The sequence below is a fragment of the Cryptomeria japonica genome, chromosome 7, assembly GCF_030272615.1.
Source record: "Cryptomeria japonica chromosome 7, Sugi_1.0, whole genome shotgun sequence".
Lineage (NCBI taxonomy): Eukaryota > Viridiplantae > Streptophyta > Pinopsida > Cupressales > Cupressaceae > Cryptomeria > Cryptomeria japonica.
In genome coordinates, this window is record NC_081411.1 from 166,757,207 (window position 1) to 166,769,476 (window position 12,270).

General features: G+C 34.8%; 1 long non-coding RNA gene across 1 annotated transcript; it reads left to right on the forward strand.

The window, feature by feature from the left end:
• Positions 1–1,219: 1,219 nt before the first annotated feature.
• Positions 1,220–2,449, forward strand: LOC131068803 (uncharacterized). Its single transcript, XR_009112068.2, has 2 exons — positions 1,220–1,773; positions 1,883–2,449. It is a non-coding gene; the product is annotated as an uncharacterized LOC131068803 (long non-coding RNA).
• The last annotated feature ends 9,821 nt before the right edge of the window (positions 2,450–12,270 follow it).

A 12,270-nucleotide genomic window follows, 5' to 3' on the forward strand; every position in this document is an offset into this window, starting at 1 on the left:
TTTGTCAAAGTGCCCTTGGACATGATCTTGGACTTCATCCCTTATGGTGTTTCGATCTTGCACTCAACAATACATAATCCTTGATAGACTCATTCAAAACTATTCAAATTCACAGTAAACCAAAGACCCTTAAAAATGTCAGATTTCCACAATTCATGATATTAGTCACTATTGCTTCTAGATTAGATTGCATAATAGTTTTTTAGTTCAACGTTTCAGATCATTCTTTTTAATCTAACAGATTACTCTCAAAGACTAAAGACCCTTATTTTTAAATTTATAAACCCCTCTATTTATTAAACTAGTGGAAATGACCCAACAGTTAAGCATGCTCCAATAGTTGTTATAACACTTGTTGATTTAATGCTCAATATATTTGACAATATTGCACCAATAGTTGTGACTGTAAAGTTGTTAGTGTGAATGAAATGTATTCCTTAGATCTAAAAAGTTACAAATCATCTGATGCCACATCGGCACATCAATAAAACGTGACTTAGTGCATGAGTATGGGTCTCACTTTCTTTTTTTGGGTCTTTTTGGACACCTTGCAAAAGGCATGTTGATTTGGCCCTGAAACCTTAGTTATAAGCAGAGAACTGGCCAAGTAAGCTACTGTAAAAAATTAAAAGATACATAAAATTTTCACATAAGATTTTGAGAAACGCGAAATTAAGATGCTCAACTATAAAATTTTCTCCCCTACTTAAACACACACTGTAAAACAATAGCCCTCTCACCAACCCAAGAGCTGCATCCTAATCTAAGAGCAGGAAGCTAAGCAACAGGTTCCTATTCTATAGACCAAAGTGCGAGGAAACTCCTCAAATCGTCAACAATTTCATGCTTATCAACAACTCAATTTTCGAAGTAATTTAATCGAACCTGTGGCCTAAACAGTGGGTATATTTACAAGTGATGGTTTTTTTATTAATCTGCTGTCTTCTCAGGTTAACAATTTCCACAAGGCAACTTCTGTTTAAGATTTTCCTGTACCAGGGGCCCTCACAATGAGCTGTAAATTGTAAATGCATCCATCATCAGCCGAAGTTTTATGTCTAAAACTATTGGTTTTGAGTATCCAAGGACTCACTTAAACAGATCCAAATCAGTACCTTACCATTGCAATTTAGACAACAGTAAACGTGTTTTTTTATGTTCTAAACCAATATCTAACCATTGGAATATAAACAACAGTAAACTTGATTTCTTATGTATTTAAAGGAATAATGAACATTAAGGACAAGAAGATGGGAATGCTATAAAATAATGGAGACCTGTCACTGTATTTCTATTTACTGGACAGCTATAAGCCTCAAATTATTGCAGGCCAACATCAAGCTTGTAGTATACAAATTTTCTTCAAAGATTAATCCTTAAATGACTGTCTTTGTCTTGACAGCTGCACCACGTATGAATGACCTTATCAGCTCAGGAAGTAGGTTTAAAGCATGTGATTGAAGAGACGCTAGGTTTTGACTGTAAGGAATGTGTTGGAAAGATCTGGAAGTAAATATAAAGGGAGAAACAGACTAGATCTAAGTGCAAAGAGGGTCTGAATCCCAAACATCTGAAAGATAAGTTTGAGCAAATTGAAGCGGTGAAGAGTTGTAGTTTGTGGTTAGGAAAGCCAGAAGAAGTATTAGTTTATTGATAAGAAAACATGGATCCTGGAGGACCAGGAGGACCTGGAGGGCCTGGTTCTGGTCCAGGGGGGCCTGGAGGACCTGGTGGAGGTCCTTGTGGGGGGCTTTCTGCTTGCTTTGATAGTTGGTATGCCTTATTCTGATACTGGGTCTTTTTCAAACATATGATATACTCTGGTTTTCTGATGATATGTGTACCAAGTTTTCTGATTTATTGTTTGATGCTTTGCATGCAGTTTGTGGTTCCTATGCTGTTGTGGATTGCTGAGAGGATGCTGTGGATTATGCCCACCTGATGGGCCTCCTCCATAGTGGAACAAACCAGAGAACCAGATCCTTATGATGTGTATTATCCATAGTAGTGTGTTCTGTAATAATTTCAAGTTTCAAAGTTAAAGATCAAACATTCTTTTAGATTCTTCTGTTATTGTAAATTTTCTGCATGGAAGTTTTGAAGGTACCCTTTTTCCCTTCCCATTAGTTATGAGCTTTCAGATTAAATGGTGTCCTGGAATTTCCTCAGTCTAGGATAACTGGTGTATATGGGGTTCTACCAGATTCAGGTTGAGTTCTCATTAGCTGAAAGCAACTTTGTAAGGTCTGCAGATGGTGTGTCTTTCTCTAGTTCTGTTTTGGCATATTGGAGTTACAGTACATTTGTTATTATTTTTAGATTGTGGTTAGTGATCCCACGTGGATACCAATGCACTAGTCTGGATATTCGATTTGTGCATTTTGTACTTATCGAGAGACTCATGTATGTGTAATTTTATATATTTAAATGTATTGATGTTTTAAGTTCATTGTTTTTTAATTTATTGAGAGATTCATGTGTGTAATTTTACATTTTTATATGTATTGATGTTTTAGTTTCATTGTTTTATTAAAGAATTATGTATGTGTTAATAACAATGTTTCGATGGATCGTTTAACTGATATGGGATTAATTAAATTAAATGGAAGTTTTATGATATTATGTGGTTTCATTGTTTTAATTACTGTTATCTATTGGGTAGATGCACATAATGTTTGATTGAGTGTGTAGGAAATGTAGTAGTGTTTGATCAATGGAAGATATGCAACAAATTTAGATTCACATAGCTTTCTCACCTTACCTAATACCTAAGGTTGAATTGTGGAGATGTGATGTTGAAACTTGTGAAAGCATATTCATGATTTTAGATCACTTTAAGTTAGACGTATGAATGTGTCTTTCTTGAGTGATTTTATTTATTGTTTATACATCTCCTTTTGATATGCGCAAAAGAATAAATAATCTTTTTAAGGTATTAATTATGCTATTACAATACATTTGTTTTGACATATTGAAAGTTAAAATACATTTGTTTTTATTTTTTATTGTGGTTAGTGATCACATGTGGACACCAATGCACTAGTCTAGATATTCAATATGTACATTTGTATCCAGGGATTCATGTATGTGTAATCTTACATATTTATATGTATTGACATGTATTTTAGTTTCATTGTTTTTTTTATAACTAAGATCTTATTAACTGATTATATCATGTGTTAATTGCATTGTTTTGATGGATGATTTAAATGGAATGTGATTAATTAAATGTTAATTTTATGATATTATGTAGTTTCATTGTTTTAGTTATTGTTTTTTATTAAGGTAAAAGTAGGTTTTGAGGGGACTCGAAACCCCATACAATAGGTTTTAAAGGGATCCGAAACCCTCAAACTTTACCAGGATTTGGAACCCACAATACAACGTTGCTAAGAGGAATAATCATGAAAAAACAACAGCCCAACCACGACAATGAGAGGAAATGACAACGACAATCACATGCCCAAGGGTTTTACAAAGGCTCCCTTAACCTTCAACAAATACCATGGGTGTTTCCAGGCATCCATAACTTTCAAAGACACTAGATTACACCAATTATTCATACAATAACAATTTGGACACATAAGGTTTTGAAAGGCTCCCCTAACCTTCACAAGGAACATAGGGTTTTGAAAGGCTCCCCTAACCTTCACAAAGAACAAGGGTTTAACAGGCACCCTCAGCCAAATAACATGGATAATCCCAGCCCCTTTAACCTAAGACAAAATCTCTGAGTAGCAAAAAAACTAGCCCATGCCTTAACCAAAAACAACCATAGTCTATGTTGAGCCCTTCAAAACTGTTAGCGACTAGCCAGACAAAATAACACAATAAAAACATAAAGAGAAAAACAAAAACCTCACTCCTGAAGAAACCCGCTACACCCACCTTCACCTCAATAGAAGGAAGATCAACTCCGGAACAAACCCTCTCCACCTCAGTAGAAGAAGGGGCCACCTCAATAAGCCAGCCCAAAGAAGACCAAAGACACAGTTGAGAAACCAGGAGCACAAGAGAGTTGGGTTTTAAGAAGGCTCCCAAAACCTTACAGTGTTGAAGAGTCGCAGGCCTGCAAAACACCAGCAAGAAAGCATCCACCCACGACCCCACCTCTATAGGAGCAAAAGAATGGAGGAACCCAATACTAGTGCAGAAATCCACAAAGCACCTCAGCAGCAAAGAGATAGCAAGACAGAGACCCAAGAGGTCTCCCTCAACAAAACCCTCAACCCAACAAGCAACCCCAAAAAGAAAGCCATCCACCTCAAGAGGATAGGCAACAAGGGGGAAGAAGAGTGAAGGACACCACCACCAAGCCCTCTCCATCAAGATCTACAAGAAAAAAACCTAAGCCATCACACCAGTCAAGCCCCACTAGAAAAGGAAAAATCCTCGGACACTCCGAGGCCAATCAAAACAACAAAACAAAGCCCCCAAAACATCAAGGGGGACTCTAGAGACACTAATAGGGCTCCGAACTCCAATAGAGAGTTGGCCAAAAGGCACAAATAGAGGAACATAAATGAACCCCTCACACAAAGCTCCGACCACAAACCCCCCGCATCTGCCAAAGACCACAAGGACATGCAAGAGAAGGAAGCAAGGGGAACAAAAGCCACCGCAACAAGGCAAGAAAAACCCTCGACCTCAAAATAGAAAAAAGGCACAAGACCCACTCGAATTGCAATAGTCACATCCCACCATAGGTAAGAGCTCGAAGCGGAGGTAAGGCAAAACACAGCATTGTCGAGCCGACAAAGACCACCACCACGAACCACAACAACCACCAAACGAGCCAGAGGGAAAAAATAAAACGTTGTCGACACAGGGGGATGCCCATCGTCTTCTACATCCTCCAATTCGGCTTCCTCAACCCCCTGAGGAAACCCTAACCCCTACATGCCCGCCACAACCACCTCTCCTGCTCATTCTACCTCATATGAAGTGTTGGTCCTATAGATGTTCCTTCCATTTTTTAGTTATTGTTATTTATTGGGTAGATGTGCATAATGTTTGATTGAGTGTATAAGAAATGTATAGGTGTTTGATTAATGGAAGATGTGGATGAATTTGGCATGGATTTCCTAAGCTGCCGATTCAAGTATAGATTCAAGTACGTGGGAACATCACTTTTGTGTGTGTGTGTTTTCAAACATCAAAATTACAAAATATAATTGTAAGTATATAACTATAAGAAGAGTGATACTCATAAATCCATAATTGTCAATAAGTCTCAAAATGTCATTACACAATGAGAATTCAAATTACAATCCATATTTAATAGCCATATTCATCTTCATCATAAGCTTCAAAGTCAAACATTCGGTTCAACGTATTTGAACCACAACCCATTAGATTGCCACTCCCACTAGCCACGTTTGTGTCATGAGCAAGAGTTGCCTCATGATCATCTATAGAGACTTGGGCAAACTATGTAACTATAGCATCTAAATCAACTCACTGAGGGGCCAGATCCCAATTCCTGGTCACGCCCTCATCATATTTAGGTTTCTTATGTGACAATAGATGAAGTTTGGAGTGTATGTAGACAAAATCCTTTTTTTTTTTTTTTGCACCCAAACAATTACGCTTAACTAAGTGTTTAAGAAGTATGTACTCCCATTTCGCTCAATTGAAGAACTTGCAACCTGTTGAGTTTGCATACAACATTTAATATTTAATTTCATAATTCAAGAACTTGCAACATGTTGAGTTTCCATACAACATTTAATATTTAATTTCATACTTTAAGAATCAGAACTTGAAACATAAATTATAGAATAAAAAAATATTTTAATATGATAGCATCGAATGAAAAACAGTATAAATTAAAAATAAAAATATACATAATTAAGAGAGAATTTTAATTGCAAGAAGCTATCAGAAAATGGATCCTTGAACATGTGCATACCACCACTCATCAACACTAATCCTATATTTGGGATGGAGAGCACTAGTATCATGATTTTTGAAGATACGAATTGGCCAAAGTTGCTCAAGACAATATTTCAAGTTTCATCAGCCAAATATATCTTTCTAGATGCAACCTTATATCCAGTAGCAACCTCCACATCTCTATATGGTACCACTATCCTTGGCAATGCAAGTATCTCTTTGCTATAATACCTTGGCAACAAAGAAAATGCTTAGAGATGTAAGGAGTGGACATCTTATTCCAATGGTCAACAATTTGTTACAAAATTTTGAAAAATATTTACATTGGGTCACATTCTTTGGCCTCTATTATTGCTCTGATTTTCTCCATCATAGAGTCCATGCCATCATAAATTTCACCCAAACATGGTAGATCAATATCAACATACTTAATCATGCTCATGATAGGCTTTGTGAAACTCAAAACATATTCCACATGATCCCACCACTCATCATCAAGAATCCATACTCTTACTTTATGGGCTCTTTCTGTGTTTGATTTCCTTCATACACCCCACAAGGTGTTGATGACCATAGAACTCAAGGCCCCTCACACCTTCTCAAGTAATCTTAAATGATTGTGTGAGATGAAAATCATGTTCAACAACCTAACATGGAATAAAAAATAAATGTCATATATCAACTATAAAAAATAAAAACTGGAAAATTAAAAATATAAAATTTAAATTACCTTGAACAACTCCAACTTGGAGAAGGTCTTGAAATGGCTTGTGACATGTGATGATTAGTCAAAAACATTTCAATCTCCTTAGCCTTTGTGTAAACTTGTTTGACCTAGTCAATTTGTATGTCAATCTTTTGCAAGATTTAATTGAGTGAGTAGACTACACATGGTGTCCAAAAAAAGTAATTATATGTAGCCTCCACTATAGAACTAGATACCCTATATTTTTTACATTTTCCTTTATGACTTGGATAGCATTTTCAGGCCCCACCATGTCAACAAATTTTATGAGGATATTGGTAATGGAACTTGTATCTTTTACTTGCCCCTCACAATCTACTACTTTCAAAAACATCGCCCCTTTAGGGGATACATCTATAACATTGATCAATGGCATGTTTTTGCAATCTTTTCATCCATAAAAAAATGATGGATACACTTATTTCAGGCCATGTATCTTTGATCACTCTCAATGATGTCTCTATTGAAGCTTTATCCTTCATCAATAAGGTGATTTACACCTTTTCATACTCGAGACTAACATAATCAAGAGGTGTATTCCAAAGTTTATTCACCATCTCCCACTAATAAGGTGATCTAACAATGTTGAAAGGAAGCATATTGCCATAAATATAACAAGAAATGTTCTAATTTGCAACCTTTTTTATTTTATTTTCGAAGGCCCTATCCAATGGACCTCCTTTTTGTGTAACCACAACATTTTTTGGTTCAAAAGGTGGTGGCATTGGCATGAAAGGATGTGAGCCAACTAATTGTATCAAGCCACTAGGAGGCCTCTTTGAGCTTTGCTTAGCAAGAGGATGATTAGTCTTTGATTTGTTTCTTTTCATGCCAAATTCCTCTTGTTCTTTAATATAACCCATGATTAGATCTTGTGGCAGCCCTTTGCCATCCAACCCCTAACAAGCTTTTATTTCATGTCTAGGGATGGTGCATAGATGTCCTTTCACTCAATAGTATGAGTTCATATACTCTATGTTACAATGGTTACACTCCCAAAGAAAAATCTCACCGCCAAACATTTGCTTAATCATTGTTGTATAACATCAAAGTGGTGAAGCTGCATCAATTTTAAAAAGCCTCTCTTCATTTTTTGGCTTCGAGCAACTAAACTAGAACTTCCACTTCCAACCATTATGTATGAATAATGAACCTAAAATGGAAAATATTATTGATTTTTTTTTTTTAAATTCCTTATTTTGCATAATTTTTTTTTTAAATATTTAAAACTTCTTTAAAAAATAAAAAAATAAAAAACTTGGAAAATATTGAATACTTGAAAAAATGAAGATTTACTCACCTTTGATGGCTAAATATTCCTTCTAAAATGATTTATAAGCCTTTGGTGTGTGTCTCGCTCCTCCGTAACCTTCACCTTTGAAGAAAAATAGCAACTTTCAAAACAAGCTTGGAGAAAAAAATGGTGAAAATGCAAGTTTTGTGATGAAGAAATGAGGTGAAATTACCAAAATGAATGATAGATAGACCAAAATTAGGTTTGGGGGGGAGGGGGCTTTTTGAGTTTTAAATGTTTTTTTTTTTATGGAGGACCCTTTTTTGGGCATCCATGATGCAGGTACACTTATGTTTGCCCAAGGTTCCACCTGGCCTTGGATTTGTTGTGGGTTTGGTCAAGTTGAACCCAAGCTAAACCCACAACGAATCCAGGTGCTCAAGCAGAACCCTACACAAACCCAAGGGCAAACCCCAATCAAACCTGAACCTGAATTTCACCTAGCTACGAACTCAAGCCTTCTAGCACAAATATGATAATGTAGCAAAATTCACATAGCTTTCTCACCTTACCTAATCTCTAAGGTTGAATTGTGAAAATGTGTTGTTGAAACTTGTGAAAGCATATTCACGATTATTGATCCCTTAATGTTAGACATATGAATGTGTCTTTCTTGATTAATTTTATTTATTGTTTATACATCTCCTTGATATGTTGAACATAATTAATACTTTCTAAAGTATTAATTATGTTATTACTGTTGGAAAGGGAAAGAATTGTGTTAAATTAATTATATTATTATGAAATGTTGCATTTGTGTGAAATATGTGTTTAATTAGTGAATGGAGAATAGATTTATATTCAAAATCTCTTTCAAGATATTTTTTATTTTAGATTATAGGAATTGGATATCTTTTTTTAGATATTAACTCTAAGTGACGAGTTAAATGTAAAATTGAAAAAAAAAAAAAAAAAAAAAAGCTTTAGATTATTTTATTTCTTAAATTTAAGCTTATCTTTAGCAAAATATATGTTATTTTTCAGACTATGTTACATTTGAGAAGAGAAAATAATATATTTTTCATATAATCTTTGTTTGGAGATTGCTTAAAGTTGATTGAATTGCTTGTGGAGGCAAAAAAGGAAAAAAAAGGTTCATCTAAGAATTGCTATTAGATTTATTGAGTAGTTTTTATTGAGGTTTGTTCATTTAATATATGTTTTTTACTTTTGTGAAAAATAGTGAAAACACTCTTAAAATCTTGTCATTTTTTCTTATATAAATTGTGTTTGGAAAAGTGTGATGTTGGATGAATTTGAAGCATTAAGGAATTTTTCGAATTTTGATTTTGTAAAATTTTATTTTTGGGAAGATAGTATGAATGTGTGTTAATGGAAGAACCTAGATATTTTTTGATTATTTTTTTACAATTTGAAATTTTTGAAATTTTTTTATTGTGGAATTATGTATTTTGACATGGAAATATAATGTGTGTGTGCTTTGAGAAGTGTGTTTGTGTGGAAAACCAAACCTTACCCATCCTTAAGCTCTCTAAAGAGCCTTGACTCTTAAATCGTTTAGGATTAAAGGATATCTAAAGGATGCTTAGAGTGGCTTTAATTACCTATTCTCTTGGGAACTCTTAAGATTCAAGCAATAATAAAATTCTAACTTAAATTGAATAATTAAAAAATATAATTGAATCTTGAAGTAATAAATGTATTAAACATACCACATTGTGAATGTTAATGAAAGAGAGTAGTTCATTGAATAACCTCTTACATGATTTTAGTGCACTAAATGAGCTCTTGCATAGGTTTGAATGTGTTGAAGAAGCTCCTTACATGCAAGCAAGTGCAAAAGAAGTTCCTTGCTTTATTCAGGAGATTATTATTGTAACATTTGCATTTGTATTGACAAGTGATCAATAAGAGGAAACCTTAACAAAATGCTATTAATTCCCCTGAAAGTATGTAGATACTCTTGGAAACATTCAATATTTGACACCCATTACAATCTTTTCACTTACAGGTGCTTCAAAAACCCACAAACTTCAAAATAGACATTCAATGAATGAAACCCGAATAATTGCTCAACAATTGCAAAAATTTACTAAAAGACCCATTACATTGAAACGCAAAAATTAGTTTGTCCAACAATTATAAAAGATTACTAGAAACAACAATGATCAACCCTTGGAATGAATAAGGAATTTGCATTTATAGCTAATGAGAAACTTGTGCCTTTTCTGCCCACATGAACTAGCTATAGATCAGGCATTTCAAAATAATTTAAAACATTAATGGAAACTTTTGTAATTACACACCATCCACTATTGAATAAGTAAATTTAGAATAATGTTTGGGATGGGGAAAAAACTTTTGGAATGTTGCATAAGCTGAATTGGGGCATTGAAGCAAATTGAGAGTAGTTGGGGAAATTGGATGAGCACATGAAGCCTTGATGCACAATTTTAAACATTTTAGTGCCTAGGGGAAGTTCAAGTCTAGGAGGGACTTGGGGAGTTGCATGATGTGCACAAGTTGTGAGAAGGATGAACTTGAAACATAAGAGAAGGTGTTGAGTCCATGTGGGCCTCTAAGATCCAAGGGAAGCATGTGTCAAGAGGAAGAAGAGAACAAGAATTGTGGAAGGAATTGAGTTGAGGGCCAAGAGTATAAGAGGGATTGCCAAGGAGAGTTGGGTGTTGTAGTTCTAAGAAGGAGTTGGGATTAGAAGCGGGGAGGTGCAACAAGCAAGAGTAATGGAGTGGCAAGGTTAAAAGAAAAAAGGGGTTTGAAGACCAAGAGCATAGAAGGAATTGGAACTAGGGCAATGCCGAGATTCTCAATCCCTTTAAAAGTATGGGGTCTAGGAAGGATGTGGAGTGGAAAGGGGCATTGGAGCTTTTCAGATGTTTTGAACCCAATCAAAGGTTCAAGAGATTCTCGAACTGCCAAAAACTGCACCGAACCCAAACCTATACATTTTGGCCCATAGATGATGTTACCATGAAAGGGAAAGAAGAAAGAACACAAAGGACAAACATAAGAGGAGGGAGAAAAAGGGAGTGCAAGGGGTTAGGACAAGGAGGTCATGGGACTAGGAACTCTGAGACTTAGTTCCTTGGTTCATGGTTTTCACAAAGGTCCACAACCCATCAAGAAAGAGAAGAACAAAGAACACGGAGTCAAGATTCCAAGGGAAATTGATATCCTAAGACTTGATCCCTAGGTCTTTATTCCACCTAAAAGCTCACAACTCAAGAAAACAGACAAGTTGAGATATATCATTGAACACTTGACTTCATCAACAAATAAGGGTTCAAAAAGGAACACCACAAGGCACAAATAGGCAACATTGGCGAGGACTAAGCTTCATTTCACAATTTTTTGATAAAGTCCCAACAAGTCAAAATGCAATGGCTAATTTGAATTAAGCCAACTTAGGCCTCTATTTTTTTTTTTTAATTTTAAACAAACAAGTGAATTTAGCACATGTAATTTGACGAGTTAACATTGTACCGACATTTTTTTAACGCAATAGATAATGCAAATTTGAGAGTTCAAATATGTTTAAGCATAAGTAAAACATTTATCAATGCAAATACTGGGAGCACCAAATCAATTAATATTATGTACTAGGACACCTACAAAATGCGGTCTAAAATAAAGAGTAAAGCTACAAGTTGTGCACTATTCACCCTTAAAATATAACAAAGAGAGGAAGAGCGTGGTATCTTACTATAGAACACTACAAGCCCTAGTTTTGGTTGAAATTATGAGTGTGATGGGCTATACTTAAACATCATACAATTCAATGATCAAGTAGTCAACTAAATGTTTAAAAGTGGTAAAATAGATTTTGGATCTAGAACCATTTATTCCAAAGGAGACAACTCTACCAATCCTCCTTTCACCTGACTCACTTGTAAAAAATGATAAATAATCTTCCTATTTTAAAAACCAGCAAGCAACACCAAGTGGAGTGTATAGTGATGTTTCTAATTTTACAAGACACTCCTAACAAACAAGAACATGCAAATTTTATCTGTTAGAATTAATGGGATCAACATTTTCTTTGTTAGATTTGATGAAATCAACATTTTCTCTATTTTAACCTAAAAACATCATAGAGGCTCAAATTTAAATTAAAAACACCAAAGGACTAGTAGATTGGGTTTAAATCATAGCTGTTTAAACCTAATAGTGCATCTTTATTTTAAAAGTTATATATAAAACTACTTTTCAAAAGTCAAGTTTTTAAAAATTCAAAGATGATCATAAATGGATATAAATGGTTTGTTTAACATTCATTGCATACAGGGGAAACTAACATAAATCCAATATTATTCAAACTCAAATATGCTTTAAAATATTCATGAAAATTGTCTCC